At 44.5% G+C, this 18,663-nt stretch overlaps 1 long non-coding RNA gene across 1 annotated transcript; it reads left to right on the top strand.

Moving 5' to 3' along the window:
- The first annotated feature begins 1,645 nt into the window (after positions 1-1,645).
- Positions 1,646-11,872, top strand: LOC146186808 (uncharacterized). The gene is made up of 3 exons (XR_014708170.1): positions 1,646-1,797; positions 3,176-3,301; positions 11,086-11,872. It is a non-coding gene; the product is annotated as an uncharacterized LOC146186808 (long non-coding RNA).
- The last annotated feature ends 6,791 nt before the right edge of the window (positions 11,873-18,663 follow it).

Raw genomic sequence — 18,663 nt, 5'->3', positions numbered from 1 at the left:
CAATTATAGAATTTGGATCTGTGTTATTTTCTGGTTCACCTGCTTACAAAATTCGTCCGCTTGTTCTTTTAGAGCGGGAAGCGCTTAGATTATGCCTTGGGCTCCCCAAATTCGTGGCTAATAATGTATTATACCTTGAAGCCCGAATACCACCGTTAATAACTAGATTACAATTCTTGACTGTCCAGACGTATCTGAAAATATATGAATCACAATTCCACCGCTCCATATCAATTTTTTGTTGCGAGCCAGACTCCTTTTTTGGAGTCGTATGGCCTCGGTTTCATACCCCGCAGGTAATTCTAGTGCAAAATCTGTTACAACCTTTGCACGTAGTCCTTTCTAACATCTTTCCAACAAAAGTAAGTGCATCGTCGGTTCAAATTATCTTTGATGACATTTTCCCAAATAATGCGAAACACTTAGCACCTCACATTTTAAATGGATTATTAGAAGATCATTTACAAAGTCTTCCCGTTAGCATAACAATAGCAACGGATGCTTCTCAATTTAATGAAAAAGCCGGCGTTGGAATATACTGTCCGCTTTTAGACTGGGCTTTTTCAGTCCGTCTTCCGGATTTTACTCCAATTTTCCAGGCGGAGTTGCTGGCGGTGGTGCTTGCTCTGCGCAAACTAGACACAACATACTCAACAGTGGCTGTAATTACAGACTCTTATTCTTTGTGCTTGTCGCTTTCTTCGAATATGGATTCGCAAATTTTAAACACCTTTCTTTCATTGCTCCCCTCACATTTGAGGCTCATACATATAGTGTGGGTACCAGGACACAGCAATGTGACAGCCAATGAGATTGCAGACAGACTAGCCAAAGATTCTATGAACGGCCCTGTATTGCCCATCCTCCCGGCAACAGCGTACATAACAGCAGCAAGATTTCGGCGGCGTGCCTTATTAAGCACGCAGTCTGGATCTATTTTATCCTCGGATGACTACCTGCACCTCAAGTATTCGTGGAATAGGAAATCATGTCAATCAAGGCAGACTGAGGTCTCTCTAACAAGGCTACGCTGTCGTATTCCGCCCCTAAATTTCTATATGCACAGGTCTGGTTTGGCGCTTTCTCCTGTCTGCGCATTCTGCGGGGAACCGGAAACAATAGACCATTTCTTGATATTTTGCCGCCGTTTTACCATGATGAGAAAACGGTACTTAGAGAAGCCGTTACAACAGCTGGGTCTTAATTTGAGCAGCCAAATTTTATTATCGTTCGGTGCCACCATGCTTGGGTACAGCCACAGGTATGTTTTCAACGCCATTCAAAACTTCTTAACAGAAACAAAACGTCTACCTGGCTAATATGCTTTGAAGTTTTATTCTGTACATATAAATCTTACTATTCTCTTACTGCGTGCGTTAGTATTTACTATTATATATTTTGGTTTATCATATCTACATTTCCTTTTCTATTCCCTAGCATTTATTATTATTTTTTTTTCCGATGTAGTTATACATCTCAAAATCTAATATCTCTGCACCCCAATTCTTGGCCGATCCCCCTGTGTGGGTATGTGCCATCACATTAGAGGAGAACAACAACAGCAGCAAGCAGCAAGCTCAAAAAGAACGAAACCGAACCTATCCTCAAAAAAATCTGAAATGAGCCAATCCAATCCACCTGACAAGTTGAAGTTTAGTCATGGAAGATGGCTTCACGTTTCCGTGTTCTGCATTTTCTGCGCAGTTACAAATACCTACGGCTGTAATGCACTGCTAGCATTGTTTTTTGCTGTGGCTTGGTGCGGCTGGCACACTTTGTTCACCCGCCGATTCCAAAGTAAGTATTTCACCGAACTTTTGTTTCTTTAGTGGAACTTTTCGATGCACCGATAGTGGTGAGCTTTTGGGCAGCCGAACGGTCGAGTGTTTTAGGCGATACTGACAGGATGGCTCCGCGCCGACTAACTAAAGTGCAGCCTCAAGTCTGAGGGCCATCTTTCTCGGCATTACTGGACGCTGCGCCAGTAAGCCGCGCAACTTCTCTGTCTCTGATAAAGGAGTGCCTGCCCGAGCTTTAAAGGAGTTAATTTGTTAACCATGCGCAACGTGCTGAGTTGTAAAAACTATACGAGAAAACTTTTGCACTCCTCGAGCCTATCGTGCGACATGTCTACACTTGTGAAAACGTCGCGAGTTTTTTTTTTTTTTTCTTCTTTTTCTTTCTTTCTTCTTTTTTTTTTTTTTTTTTTTTTCAATGGACAGCCGCTGATCTTTCTCTCTCGAGCTTTACGTCAACTACAGTTTCTAGAAGGAACGGCTGTAGCTACTAAATAACTAAAGGTTTAGTACTCTCCTTCAGCTTTGAGAAACCAGGACAGCACCTTGCGCATGTTGGTTATGCATGTGGGACCGAACCGCGCAGAACCGGACAAGGAGATGAGAGAAAAAAAAAAGTCAGCACTTGTCTTTTTCTTGACCTGTTGTTCTGCGCGGTTCTGGCAGGAATTTGACATACCGCCGCCGCGATACATTAGGGCTGTGAGCTCTGGTGCCTGCAACGCCTTCTTTTATGCAAAACAGGCATACTGGGAGGCCATGCAAGCCGCGGGCTCAAAAATAAAACAAACGAGTTGAGCAAAAGTGAGATGAAAACAAAATTGTTGTTGCTTTGTCCTTACAGATATTCAAAGGCTCCTCAGAACTTCATTGCATTATTGACAGCGAAATAATGCCAAAGCTACACTAGAGCCATGCAGCACCTTATAGTGCATGATACTGAGCTTATGTCTCGCACCGAAAGCTCTTACCATGCTTTTAGATTATCATATTAAAGTAGCTTTAAACCCATGCTTGTTAATACAGTGATAGCCATAAATTGAATCTAGGGCATCATGCTCACATACAAGGCTTCTGATAACCGCTGGTCACATGATGTGGGCTATAGCAGAAACCTGTACCTGGTCATCTTACAAGCATTTGTGCAATTGATGCTTTTAATGTGTTGTAAAAGTTTTTGTGTTCTGTTTCTGTATGGGAATGCTTTTCTTATTGAAGGCTAACATTTGGCTTGCTACAGCAAAACCTCTACCTAGTCATCCTAAAAACAGCACCGCAGTTGGTACTTTTAGTGTGTTGTAAAAGTATTTGTGTTCTCCTTCTGTATGGCAATGCTTTTCTCGTTGAAGACTAGCATGAGGCTTCCAAAAATTTTTCAGATGCCATTTGCTGTAGCCGATTTCGTAAGCCAACAGGAAGCAGCACTTTGAACATGGAAAACTGTCATCCCCGGGGGAAAAACAGCAACATCCCTTTGCATTCTCATTTCTTTGGTATGGCTAAAAGTGAGTATTGTATCATTATCTATATTATTAATATTGAATCATGATTGTCAGTGTTGAAGTTGTTTGAGCGTGATGATTTTAAACACACAGGACATCCCTTCGACATTAAGGTTTTAGCTTGTTTACATGTAGGATGTAGAACTGGTTTCAACAAACTTTATGCAGCAAATTCTTTTTACATTGTCCACCTTGTTACTTTTTGTCATTGTCCGTTGAAGTAAATAACCAGTATTTTACGTTTACACAGTCGTCCACTCTTAGCTTGAATGGGAATGTGTGGCATGCAGTTTGCAAAATAGCAATGCATCCGTCACAGCCATGCATCAAGGCTAAGTGGCTTGTGCGTAGAGGGACTAGCTGCTCCAGCTTCACGTCATCTGCCTCTTTGCTCCGGTGTGCAGACGTGCATTGAGGCAAAGTGGTTTATGTGTAGAGAAACCAGGAGCTTCTTTGTCACATCTGGCTGTTTGTTACGGTGTGCAGATGCACATCGAGGCAAAATGGCTGATGTATAGAGGGACCAGGAGCTGCTGCTTAACGTTCTTCGCCTCTTTACTACAGTGCACAGCTGTGCATTGATGCTAAGTGGCTTGTGCATGGAGGGCCCAGGAGCTGCAGCTTCATGTCTGCCTCTTCGCTCAGGTACGCAGGTGCGTATTGAGGCAAAATGGCTTATGCATAGAGGGACCAGGAGCTGCTGTGTGGCGTAGTCTGTATATTTGCTATGGTGCGTATTGAAGTACAGTGGGGGGGCTCATGTGTAAAGGTACCATGAGCTGCTGCGTCATGTCGTCTGCCTCTTTACTATGGTGCGCAGGCATGCATCAAGGCAAAGTGGCTTATGCATAGAAGGACCAGGAACTGTTGCTTCACATCTGCTATGATGCGCAGCTGCGTATTGTGGGTGGTGGTGGAAAACATTGCCATCAGATACAAATACAGGAGGTTACTCACTAGCTGACCCTGAGGGGGCCTGTCCTGACAAAAACAAGGGGTCCCTAGTTTGGGACCCCAGTGGTGGTAGAGGGACTAGAGGCTGGTACTTCACGCTGTCTGCCTCTTCGCTACGGTGTGCAGCTGCGATGGATGCAGTGGCATCTCAAAAAGTGCATGCCACGCACTCGCATGTTCAGCCTGAGTGGACGACTGTGTACCTGCTATAGCTTTGTTATTCATAGAATAAACCTAGGCCAAGTTGGATAAATTATAGCTCACCTCATATGTGGTCAGCAAAGAGAAGCCACTCCAGAAAATCTGATGCATTTACTGTCATAGGATTCTTATTCATATACATGCTACTGACAAGTCAGATTTTTCACCCTCAGAAATGCCAGAAAAATAACCAAGGGTGCATCTTCAATAGTCTAGCTTGCTCTTTCTCTGCAGACTTGAGTCAGATGTGTGTTCCATTTCTGTGGGTGGGACAGGTGTGAATCTTTGATTTTAAGCTTGCAACAAGTATGTTATTGTAGTTTAAAGGCAAAACGGTACTAATAATCGCAGCCCCCCATGGCCTTTATCCCCTTTTAATAGTGTTGCTAGACACTGAATTATTAGTTTACTCTGCACTGTTTCTGTCGAGTTAATGTGCAGAGATGTACATATATTTATATGACTTGGAGTTGTCGACTTTGCACTTAGAAACATTGTAGCGTTATCTGATGTGTTGCTTTCATTTCTTTAATGATTTCTGTAAGGGATCGGTGGGTATGCTAGGCACCATTATTAGTCTGCTCTTTTTGGGTCACCTGTTCAATGCCCAGCTGCGGCCGTCTCCCACTTGCCCTCGGACAGGAGGCGGAGAGACGCGCACAGAGAGGCAGCTACAGCAGCTACAGTGCTTAACGGAAACGTAGGCAGAGAGGGAAAGAAGTCCCCTCTTCCGAGGACTTTGCTGTCGCACTCGAAGACGCGGGGACAGGCAGTTTGTTCTCGTTGCTGTGTCATGTAGGGGGCTCATTTTTATTTAAGGAGCTTTATGAACAGTATACAACTAAGGGGTCCTTAGTACTAAGCGTACTAAGGGGTCCTTAGTACGCTGACTGGACCCATCACCCGGAGGCAGCACAGCTTTGAAACGAGCACCTCTTTTGGAAGAACTGCTTATCGTTCAAAGAAAAAACACTGTCAGGTTGAAGGGTGTAAGGCCCGCTTCCTTGTTGGGGAGCCCATAAAAGTGACAATTATTCAGTGCAGGCGCGCTGAGTGGGGTCTCGTTGAGTATTCCAACCCTGGATGTCAACAATGGTGGGAGATGGCGGCGTTGAAAAAGGGCAAGTGTGTAACAGTGACGGTATGATGCGGAGCGGGAGGATGTGGGTTGGCTCTTCTGATGTGGTCCGCAATGGTGCTGACTCGGACGCCAATAATTGCAATAATTGCCCTGTAAAAGGAGCCGCCAAGGATGCAAGCTTTGGGCAATGGTTGCGCACGTGGGACACCGTTTTGATGGGTTCTAATTTTTTTTTTCCTAGGGGAGAGAGTTTGGCATGTGACCTAGTGAGCCAATCATTTCGAGGTCCATTCTCTAAATTCTGCTTGTTGTGAAATGAATTTGTTGTCCCTTTTGCATTGCTTGTATTAGGGAGAGGGTGAAGAACTTATGAAAGTGGAAAGACATGCCAAAATGTTTGTTAGCCAGTCATGTGTGAGTTCGTTGTCATTGGGGATGAGAAATGTGGGCGGAGTCCCGAAGTTAATGAAACGGCCCCGCGGCCTGGAGAACTCGTTCTGAGCTAAATTTTGATCTCTTTCGCCTTCGGCATAGATCATGGTCATTGTTTCACCTGTTGTAAATCATCATCATCATCAGCCTGATTATACCCACTGCAGGGCGAAGGCCTCTCCCATATTTCTCCACTTAACCCGGTTCTGTGCTAGCTGCATCCACTTGACCCCTGCGAACTTCTTAATCTCATCCGCCCACCTAACTTTCTGCCGCCCTCTGCTACGCTTTCCTTCCCTTGGAATCCAGTTTGTTACCCTCAGCGACCATCGGTTATCCTCTCTTCGCACTACATGTCCTGCCCATGTCCATTTCTTCTTCTTAATTTCCACTAGAATGTCGGTAACTTGAGTTATTTCTCTGACCCACTCTGCACGCTTTCTATCTCTTAATGTTACCCCTACCATTTTTCGTTCCATAGCCCTCTGGGTTGTCCTTAACTTAAGTAGAACTCTCTTGGTTAGCCTCCACGTTTCAGCCCCATAGGTGAGTACAGGCAAGATGCAACTGTTGTATACTTTCCTTTTGAGCGATACCGGTAAGCTGCTAGTCATAATTTGCGAGTGCTTGCCAAATGTGCTCCATCCCAATCTTATTCTTCTTGTTATTTCCTTTTCATGGTCAGGATCTGCGGTTACTACCTGTCCGAAGTAGACATATTCGCCTACTACTTCCAGTATTTCGCTACCTAATGTAAACTGCTGTTCCTTTCCGAGGCTGTTGAACATTACCTTAGTCTTCTGCATATTGATTTTCAAGCCTACCTTTCTACTTTTACTGTCTAGGTCATCAATCATTATTTGCAGTTCATCCCCCGAGTTGCTTAGCAAGGCAATGTCATCAGCAAACTGCAGATTACTGAGGTATTCTCCATCTACCCTTATCCCTAACTGCTCCCATTCCAAGTCTGAATACTTCCTCTAAACAAGCTGTGAATAGTACTGGGGAGATTGTGTCTCCTTGCCTAACACCTCTCTTTATGGGAATTTTGTTACTTTCTTTATGCAGAACTATGGTTGCTGTGCAGCCACTATATATATCTTCCAGCACTTTCACGTACGGCTCGTCTACCCCCTGATTTCGCAATGCCTGCATCACAGCCAAGATTTCAACTGAGTCAAATGCTTTTTCGTAATCAATGAATGCTATGTATAAGGGCTGGTTATATTCCGAGCATTTTTCTATCACCTGATTGATGGTATGGATATGATCGATAGTAGAGAACCGTTTCCGAAACCCTGCTTGATCCTTCGCTTGATTGCTGTCTAAGGTTGTCCTGATTCTATTAGCGATTACCTTAGTAAATACCTTATACGTAACAGACAATAAGCTGATTGGTCTGTAATTTTTAAGGTCTTTAGAGTCCCCTTTCTTGTGAATGAGGATAATGTTTGCATTTTTCCATGGTTCCGGTACCGTCGATGACACCAGGCACTGCGTATACAGGGTGGCCAGTTTTTCTAGTACGATATCCCCCCGTCCTTTAGCAAATCTGTAGTTATCTGATCCTACCCAGCTGATTTCTCCCTTTTCATAGTTTCTAGTGCTTTCTTGACCTCGTCCTTTGTCACTGGTGGAACGTCTGACTGTTTTTCCCTACCGCCAATCTCATTACGGTCCTGACTACTTTGGCTACTGTAGAGATCTGTATAGAACTCCTCGGCTACTTTGACTATCTTGTCCATATTAGTGATGACGTTGCCCGCCTTGTCCCTTAGCGCATACATCTGGTTTTTGCCTATGCCCAATTTCTTCTTTACCGCTTTAAGGCTTCCCCCGTTCTTTACAGCATGCTCAATTTTCTCCATGTTATACTTCCTTATATCGGCCACCTTGCGCTTATTGATTAGCTTTGATATCTCGGCCAATTCGATCTGGTCTGTTGGATTGGAAGCTTTCATACTCTGGCGTTTCTTAATCAAATCTTTCGTCTCCTTAGACAGCTTACCGGTATCCTCTCTAACTATCCTACCGCCTACTTCTACCGCGCACTCAGTAATGATATCTCTGAAATTATTGTTCCTTGCCTCTAGGGTAATGTCGTCATCCTCAGTTAGAGCTGAAAACCTATTCTGTACCGAGATCCTGAACTCTTCTGCCCTCCCCCTCACCGCTAATTCGTTGATGGGTTTCTTTCTTACTAATCTGTTGCGTTCCTTCTTCAGATTTAGCCTAATTCGGGACCTCACCGTCCTGTGGTCACTGCATCGCACTTTCCCGATTACCTCTACATCCTGCACAATGGCGGGGGTTGAACACATTATGAAGTCGATTTCATTTTTAGTCTCTCCGTTAGGACTTTTCCATGTCCATTTCCGGTTCTTCCGTTTGCTGAAGAAGGTATTCATGATTCGTAAGTTATTGCGCTCTGCAAACTCAACTAGTAACTCCCCCCCGCTATTCCTAGAACCAATGCCATAGTCACCTACTGCCTCGTCTCCTGCCTGTTTTTTCCCTACCTTGGCATTGAAGTCGCCCATTAGTACAGTATACTGCGTCTTTACTTTTCGCATTGCCGATTCTACATCTTCATAGAAGCTTTCAACTGCCTGGTCATCATAACTACATGTGGGTGCATAGGCCTGTACAACCTTCAGTTTATACCTCTTATTAAGCCTAATTACGATGCCTGCCACCCTCTCATTAATACTATAGAATTCATCTATATTACCTGCTATATACTTATTGACCAGGAAACCTACTCCAAGTTGTCGCCTCTCTGGTAAACCTCTATAACACAGTACATGCTCATCCTTCAGTACAGTATATGCCTCATTCGGCCTCCTAACCTCACTAAGCCCTATGACATCCCATTTCATGCCCTCTAGTTCCTCTAACAGCACTGCTAAACTAGCTTCACTAGCTAGGGTTCTAGCATTAAACGAATTGCCAGGGTCAGTTTCCAATGGCGGCCTGTCCAGCGGAGCCAGGCTTTCTTAGCACCCCCTGCTGCGTCACAGGTCTGACCGCCGCCGTGGTCAGTTGTTGCGCAGCCGCTGGTGACTGAGGGCCGGGGTTTTATGGAGCTTATCATAGGAGGTTGTGGCCAATTACTGCACCAGGGTGGCCAACTCCTGTTCTGGTGAGGGAGTGCGTTGCCGGAGGTGTTCACCGAAATCAGGTCGCACCCCAAACCTGTGTATGCAACCATCGACACGCGGATTTTTTTTTTTTTATCCGGTGGAGAATTGCGCGGCACCGGGATTTGAACCCCGGTCCTCTTGCATGCGAGGCGGATGTTCTACCGCTTCGCCACTGCTGCACCTACATTCATGTATAAAATTTTCAGTTCATCTTCCTCTCCGTGTGCAAGTTGTTGTGGCCAGATGCAGTAAATGCACTATTTTCATTTCTATATAACGTGCCTTTCTGAAGATGGTGAGCTCTTTTGTCCAATCCTGTAAGAAAGCAGCAAAGCGCTCCCAAATCTTCCACAAAACTGTGTGATATCTTTAATACTAACTGCGGCTTGGTGTCACTCAAAACATGTAGTTGAGGTAGATTTCTTCCCCCCCCCTCCCCTCTTTTTGTTCTTTCAAATGAGGACCAGCGGACACTAACTCTTGCTTTTGTAATGCCCTAGGCCCCGCCTTAAGGCAGTACTCCAATGTCAATACCATTTTTATAGCTATGGCTGTCCAACAGCACTAATGTCTTTTATACACTTCTTTTACTAATCTCTTACCCAAGTGGTGGCTTATACTGCGGGGGTGAAAGTCTCTGGACAGTATGTGTAGATTTTGGACTAGAATCGCGATGTAAACGAATTGTGACCTTATTTCTCTTGCACACATGAAAGAACTAATGTTCAACTTTCACATCGACAAGTATGGTCAGAGTTTCCTGGTCGATGTGAAAGTTATGTGCTTTGTTTGCAGTTTGTGTAGTCCACACACTTGTCCCCGATATTACATAGGGGCAAATTAGGCGCCTTTACAGGGGCAGTTTCTTTGGCGCCCACTACCTTCCCCATAAATAAGCTACAGTGTTTCTTGTGAACAGCTGGCTGCATTTATAAATACCATTATTTTTTTTGTAATTTGTTGTGCGTAGTTGAGAAATCCATGACATACATGCACAGCTGGTTGCCAGAATTGTGCAGCCATATTTCAGTAACTAACATCCATGCTGCATGCTGCCGGTAATACATCAGGAGCTTGTGGTTGTCAGCTTTTTGTGTTTTGTGTGACTATAAGCCTTGCTATTGTAATGTCACATATAGCGCTGTGGGTAAACAAATTACTTTACTTTTAACTTTACTTTTAACTCTTGTAGAAGCATGAACACTGCGCAATCACTGCGGCGGGCTATGCTTCCACATTGGGCTTTAGCCACATGTCAAATGTCTATCTTTATTCTGCTGCAGCAGCTTGCATGTTATCAGATAAGTTACTTCGTCGCAGCTGCTCTAAGGAGACGCTTTCTAGACGCTTGTAGCCTAGATGTTGATGTCGATATACCCCCGACACGTCCAGGGAATGTCTTCGGTAGAGGGCACATGGAAACCAGCGAAATGTGCAGTTTATAGAACAAAAAGGTAACAATTTTAAATGATGTTATTATTGATCACTTTTTTTCAGAGCAGGAACAATGACTTTAGAAATCTGCCTGTTAAACCGCTCAAAATGCAGGTTTCTGCCGCCAATGCGTACCTGTGTAATACTGCAATGCTCTGGCTGTGCTTTATGTTCATATACAGCATCCTTTATGCTTAGTTTCTCTGCATGTGCACTCCATGTCTTGGGCATTGCTGAGGGCGCATAGCAGCAAGCATAACATGCCATGTTTGGTCAGAGTGGCATGTTCAAAAAGACATAAAAACATTAAAATACTGAATGCCAGGTTCTGGTCAAACGACGTTTGTATCTTTTGTTATTCTGCATGGGTTTTGGTGCAGTTATATGACCTTTCTATATAGTATGTGACAGTTCTGAATGGAGATGCATGCGTACAGTGCCACCTGGAAAAAGCAATTGAGAGAAACTGGCAGTTGCCCTTGGAGATGTGTAATCAAAGTTCAGCACAGATAACTTGAATTTCATTTCCCCTTCTATTGCAGGAGGAGCCCAGCCTGCTCTTTCCATCTTAGGCCTGAAAGACCAGCAACAGCTGATCGAGCAAATGCACAGGATAGTAACTGCTCCTGGAATCCCGGCTTGCGGAGGCCGCCCACAGAGAACTCGATCATCTCCTCGCTAATTCCGAAATATTAGGTTTCAATAAATACCTTTTCCTCCACCACCTCCCCAAGGGAAGAGCTGTCATGGCCAAGGATAATTAAAAAAAATTATTCAAGCAGATTCTTAATACTCCAGTTGGCCTGCATTTTACCATGCCATTCCTTAACATCGATATTTGTTTAGTGTAGACTATTTATGCATGCAGTTTTTGCAATAAAGCCAAAAAAATGCTTTTTTTACAACCTCGCATGCTGGTATGCCTATGCACTTAGCATGTTTTCAGGAATGGTGCATTTGTGTAAAGCTCAGCTAGCATATGTGCCTCTTTGATGGAAGTTTTAATTGCACACTACTGTTCAGTGCTTTGTGTGTGAAAGTAAAGCAGACAACAGGAAACTTGAACCTGTTGCATATTCTATTGTCTGCTTTACTCTCACGACAAAGGCATTGAGCACTAGTATGTGACTGAAATTTCCATGGCACATGCTTGCTGAGCTTTACACGAATGTTATTGGCAAGTTTTTACACCAATAGCGGGCCCTGCAAGCATGTTCCGGGAAACGTCCGAATGTCCGCCTCCGGGTGCCCGTCGGACGTCCGTGGGACGCGATCCGGATCCACGAACGATAGTCCGACGGACGTCCGCTGTACGTATATCGAACACAACCGGACTTCCGTCGGATGTCCGAAAAAGGACGTCCGTCGGACGTCTATGGCCGTCTGGGACCCGACCGTTTGGACGCCCAACTATGGACCGAACCATTCTCGGCACGAGGAGAAGGGTCGATGGGGGAGGTCTCGCAGCAGCAATGGTACATTAGGCAAAAAGTGCATTAAAGGGAGCTTGAGAGAGCTCTCTAGCGTACGCGCGCAATGCATGCGACCTCGCTCGTGGACAGCTAGCGTTCACAGAAGCGATAATAAAGACCGTAATTACACGACTGAACTTTTGCACATCATTTATTCAAAATTTGCACTTGAACTGAATCTCTGTTCTAAAAATGGTGCGACATTCGTGAAAACGCCGCATACATAAAATACATATTTGCAAATTACGAGCGCTGCGACGGAGAACAACAACGAGAGAGTAATGACAAGGACAGGCGCTACTATCAACTGAACGTTTATTCGAAGAACACAGATTAAATACTCGCAGAAGACAACCAAAGGCACATGCGCTTCACAGATTTTTCCTAGCTATCCAGATATACAATCTCACATTCTTGGATGCTTACAGATGGTGAGCTCACGCACGTGTCACTGTTTTTATGGATGTGATATGACTCTGACAGTTCTCTAGTCATTTGATCTTTGTGTCTAAACTTAATTTTGGTTTTGTTAAAAAGCGGTAGGCATTTCTTCCTACTAGGCACATTTGACCCACTAGGTTTATTCAAATCACAGTCCCTGTAATGAAGGGCCAAATTGGATGAGGGGGCACTATTCAAAGAAGTGTTATGCTGGCGCAGGCGCGTATTAATACATTTGCCGGTTTGCCCTATATAATTTTTCCCACATTTAAAAGGTACTTCATACACAACCCCTTCTTCACATGCGACAAAACGCGAATCATGGTCCACTTGGCACACACCTTTTCTTGTTCTACTTTTTTGTTTCTGATCTCTAGCCCTTCTGTCAACAACCGCACAAATTTTGCCCAGCTTATTAGGAACCGAAAATAACACTTTCACTCCATATCTACTGCCGATTTGCTTAAGCCTGTGGGATAACCGATGGATATACGTGATCACTGCATACTTCTTTCTATCGCTATTGATATGGACTTGTGTATCTTCTCTACCAAAAGCCTTAATCTTCTTTATGATTTTATTGCTAGCTAGAATTATCACATCCATCGGGAAGCCCGCTAACCTTAACCTTTGGACCTGTTGTTTGAAACTACTATCTATGGCGTGAACACATGATTTTGTAACAGCAGAACTTAAACAAGACACTGCAATGCCACATTTTACTATCTTCGAATGACCTGAATGGTAACTAAGCAAGGGCTTCTCTGACCGCTGTAAAAAAGACCAACAAACATGATCCAACTTTTTTTTTTCAATCTTATATCCAAAAATTGAAGCTGATTTCCCTCCGGTAATTCAAACGTAAATTCCAATCCATACCCAAAGTCTACAAATATTTTTAAAACCATTTCCACTTGACTATTGAAGTCCTGAGCTTCAACAAAAACCAGATAATCGTCTACATATCGGAAGACTTTTTTTACATAGTTACCTAATTTGTCATTAATGGATCTGTCCACGTAAGAAAGAAATATGTTGCTAAGAACTGGAGCCACTTTTGAGCCAATGCACACCCCAGATTTTTGTATAAATAGTCTGCCCTCCCATTCAACAAATGTGGATTTAAGATAAAAAGACAGAAGCTCTAAAAAGGAGCCAACCGATACACCGCACTTTGAAATGAATGCCCCCTCATCATTTTCCTCTTCTATACATTTTTTAACACATTGGAGGAGCCTACTATGCGATAATGAATAGAATAAATCCTGCACATCAATACTGAACATGCCACACACACCAGGATTACTGCATTTCAAAAATTCTACAACTGCCATTGAATTAGGAACGAGAAATGGATCTATTACGGAAAGCGAACATAAATTACTTTGCAAAAAACTTGAGACAACATATTGCCAGGTTCCCCGTTCAGTAACAATGGAACGAAAGGGAATGTCAATTTTATGTGTTTTAGCAGAAAAAAATACTTCTAAAAAATTTCCCTTCGTCTTTTTAATGGAGGTGTGCAATCTGTCTAACTTCATTTCTCCTAATAGCCTTAACGCCACAGTTTTTTGTTTCACGGCACTGGTGCGCACAGGCTTAAAATTCTTGGTGATCGAATCCATAGCCTTCTCACGGAAAAGATTCTCTGGGAGCGTAACAAAATAACCTTCCTTATCCGAAACAACCACACGCATTTTTGCGGACGTCAGGAATTCGATCAATGGAACATAGCCCCACCTTCTGATAGGCACTCCGTCACACTTCTTGAGGGCATCAACACATTCTACAACGCACCTGGGTTGATCTTCTTTCCGGGCTTGACGCGCAATAGTCCTACCAAGAGAAAGTTTTTCTTCTTTTCCCAACGAAGGCTGCACACCGAATTTCGGACCCAACTTGAGGATTTCCTGAAACTTCTTTGGCACCGGCTGATCGCCCAAGGGCTATGGAACGAAAAATGGTAGGGGTAACATTAAGAGATAGAAAGCGTGCAGAGTGGGTCAGAGAAATAACTCAAGTTAACGACATTCTAGTGGAAATTAAGAAGAAGAAATGGACATGGGCAGGACATGTAGTGCGAAGAGCGGATAACCGATGGTCGCTGAGGGTAACAAACTGGATTCCAAGGGAAGGAAAGCGTAGCAGGGGGCGGCAGAAAGTTAGGTGGGCGGATGAGATTAAGAAGTTCGCAGGGGTCAAGTGGATGCAGCTAGCACAGAACCGGGTTAAGTGGAGAGATATGGGAGAGGCCTTCGCCCTGCAGTGGGTATAATCAGGCTGATGATGATGATGATGATGATGATGATGATGATCGCCCAAAACCAAGAGCTTCCCTTCAGAGTCCGGAGACGTTCCTTTGGAGGGTAACCAGGGACGGGCGGAGTACCAAAGGAAGTCAGTGTGCTTCATCGCTTGTTCGCACCACGCACGGAAGTTCCGCACACGGAGCCTGTTCTTCCCACACGCCACCCAGAGGCAGTCCTTGTAGTAACGATGCTGTCGCCACCACTCCGAAGCCACAATCCTGCAGATCCTGCGATTCTGCCCAGTGGACGGGAGCAAACCACCACACAATACCTGGACCTCAACGGGGCAAAGAGCACGTCTAGCATGCCACGAAGCTAACCGAGCCTTGAAGGCACAAACTGCGATTGGAGAAGCCAGTGGTCAGAGAAGCCCTTGCTTAGTTACCATTCAGGTCATTCGAAGATAGTAAAATGTGGCATTGCAGTGTCTTGTTTAAGTTCTGCTGTTACAAAATCATGTGTTCACGCCATAGATAGTAGTTTCAAACAACAGGTCCAAAGGTTAAGGTTAGCGGGCTTCCCGATGGATGTGATAATTCTAGCTAGCAATAAAATCATAAAGAAGATTAAGGCTTTTGGTAGAGAAGATACACAAGTCCATATCAATAGCGATAGAAAGAAGTATGCAGTGATCCCGTATATCCATCGGTTATCCCACAGGCTTAAGCAAATCGGCAGTAGATATGGAGTGAAAGTGTTATTTTCGGTTCCTAATAAGCTGGGCAAAATTTGTGCGGTTGTTGACAGAAGGGCTAGAGATCAGAAACAAAAAAGTAGAACAAGAAAAGGTGTGTGCCAAGTGGACCATGATTCGCGTTTTGTCGCATGTGAAGAAGGGGTTGTGTATGAAGTACCTTTTAAATGTGGGAAAAATTATATAGGGCAAACCGGCAAATGTATTAATACGCGCCTGCGCCAGCATAACACTTCTTTGAATAGTGCCCCCTCATCCAATTTGGCCCTCCATTACAGGGACTGTCATCTGAATAAACCCAGTGTGTCAAATGTGCCTAGTAGGAAGAAATGCCTACCGCTTTTTAACAAAACCAAAATTAAGTTTAGACACAAAGATCAAATGACTAGAGAACTGTCAGAGTCATATCACATCCATAAAAACAGTGACACGTGCGTGAGCTCACCATCTGTAAGCATCCAAGAATGTGAGATTGTATATCTGGATAGCTAGGAAAAATCTGTGAAGCGCATGTGCCTTTGGTTGTCTTCTGCGAGTATTTAATCTGTGTTCTTCGAATAAACGTTCAGTTGATAGTAGCGCCTGTCCTTGTCATTACTATCTCGTTGTTCTCCGTCGCAGCGCTCGTAATTTGCTATCATGTACCAACTAGCTCAACTTTCCGTATTACTGAAAATACATACATACATCACGCACGAGCGAAAGGTCACTATGTGCACTCGCATTGATGTGCTCGTCCACTATCTCCAAAGGCTTTTCTGCGTGTCGATCCGAGTTGTATCCGATCATTTGAAGAAGAAACGACGCATAAGCAGTGGCGTGCCGTCCAAAGCTAAGCGCTGCCCTTCAGTGACTCATAGGAATCCTAAAACGCGCTGGCCAGCGCATCTCGAGATAGGGTAGGGACAGATTTCGAACTTCAAGGGTACACCAAGCACTTCAGTATCTGCCGTTGCACTGAGATGAATAAATTACGAGCACGTCAAATAACAACATGGCTAAGCGACCGGAGCTGCAAAGTCTGCTCACCAAAGGCTGGCGGCTGCGCGGCAAAGCGACTGGCGGAGCTCCCGAAACGCGCGCACACACCGTTCAAATGACGCCGGTGACGCGCGATTTAATGGTCGCCGGGTGATGTCGGCGCAGCGGTCGAAAATTCAAAAGGGATAGACAGAATAGAGGGAAACGAAATAGATAGATCGAGAGAAAAGAAGCACAGGCTTTCCTCGCTACTTCGCCTCGGCCTCCAAAACTGAAGAAGTGGGCCTCGCTTTCTTCCCCGTGGTATAACTCTCCCATCCATACATCACAACTGGAAAAATCATAGCCCAAACTATCCGGGTCGTGGTTGGCATTGTGATATCTCTGCTCTTTACTATAGGCGGTCGAGGCTAGCCATGGTTCTCTTTCCCAGAAGCAGGCGCCTCCTAATTTCAAGACTGCATTAGCCTTCCGAGTAAGGCGTGGTTAATCTGGTGACATTATGTCTGTCGTGTAGCGTTTCACATAATGAGGCAGCTTAAGTTCGCTAAACTGAATTTGTGGGATAAGAGTGGCACAAATTAAGTAATTGGTGATAAAGCGGCAAAGTACGAGTACGCGAACGTGCATCTGCAAATGAAGCCGAGGACTGGAGCTCTTAACGTTGTCGCGTCATATCCTTAAAAACAGTGCTTAAGTGCCCCTAACAGTCCTTCTCCCTCCCCTCTTTTTCTTTGAAGAAGGCGTTGCCCGCGCCTTGACAACAGACCTCTCCCGGCCTACGTCACGAATGACGTTTCGGAGAAGGGGCGAAGGGGGCGCCCGCCCCTTGGTGGGCAAAGCATTCCGCTGCTGGTGGCATGGTGCGGAGGATTTGATCTCGTCTGGTGACAACTTGCTGTGTTTTTCGCAACGCCGTCAATATCCCGCGTAGTTGTGATGCGATATTCGATCGCAGATGACCAACTACATGTTTCTGCCGTTCTATACGCGGTCCAAATGTGTTTTTCAGCTGCGCAAAGAGCCAAGCGACAAACGTCGTGCGCCGGCAGGCCTCGACATTATTCTCGACCGTAAGAACATTTTTCTGGTATACAGATGTGTTCGCGTAATTCTGGGAAAAAGAGCAAGTACTTATTCGTTTGCTTTATTGCCCTTACGAATGAATCGTGCTGAATGCTGGCCAATCGCGCTCTAAAAGGCCCGGGCGGCATGCGATCAATTGCAGCGCTTTTAGAGATTCTTGCTCGGCATTGAATTTATTCCAGTTCAGTAGGCCATTTTGAAGGAGCTAGCTCTCTCACCAAATGGCTCCCAAGGTGATGCCAGCGGCATGATTGCACAAGTACAACAGCATCCCTTGATGGAATCGTTATATAGCGCGTTCAAAAACGATCGTGTCCCAAGCGAAAACTGTTTTTACTGAAATCATTTAAGCGCCCTTATGAATATTTGTGCGCCTTGCATGAATATTATTTTGGGGTACAAATCGCGCTTTGTTGCTTTCCATACCACGGAACTCATTCGCGTGTTATTGCTAGCTTCCTTGTAAACAGTTTTGGCGACAGTACTACACGACTAGCGGAAATATTTTTTCTTTGTCTGGCCGAACAGAACAAAAACTAAAAATGTCTGTACTTGGGATAACTTTCCTTTCTCTCTGTCGCTCACCTTTTTGATTTCTCCTACCGATCTCCTTGCTGACCCTTTATTTCCGCCGCCCCAGTTCAGGCGCTTGAGCTCATTTCGAAAGCAGATACTGGAGCAGCCAGAACATCTTTTTCCTTCCTTTATTATTTTTATTTTATTCTATAATAAAACCACTTACTACTACTACTTGGGATGGAAATCATCCAGCCAAGCACGAAGCTCGCGCGTGCGCTGCTGTTTTTGCATCCTACGCTTCGTGAGGCTCACAGTCGATTTTGCGAAGATTAAAAAAAAAAAGAAAATGATGCTTGTAATATGCTTGCATTGACACGCTTTCCAACATGCTTACGTCCTATGAGTTTCAAGCGTTTGGTAGGACTTCAGGTCGTTCGGAAGCGGCCGTGCAAGTTTATTGAACAAAAATAAATGTATGCATGCTTGCCGAGACTGTCATCTTTTTCAAGGTAAAAATTGCTGATAGGTGTGTGTACTAAGGAGTGCCGCATATTGTGCCGGATGCGAATATGGCTATCGCAAGATTTGAAGCAAACATTGCACAGCAGCGGGCAGCTT

Source organism: Amblyomma maculatum, chromosome 6 (assembly GCF_055883805.1).
Source record: "Amblyomma maculatum isolate TAMU_Amacu chromosome 6, ASM5588380v1, whole genome shotgun sequence".
In the NCBI taxonomy this organism is placed as follows: Eukaryota; Metazoa; Arthropoda; class Arachnida; order Ixodida; family Ixodidae; genus Amblyomma; species Amblyomma maculatum.
This window is presented reverse-complemented; position numbering and strand designations above follow the sequence as displayed.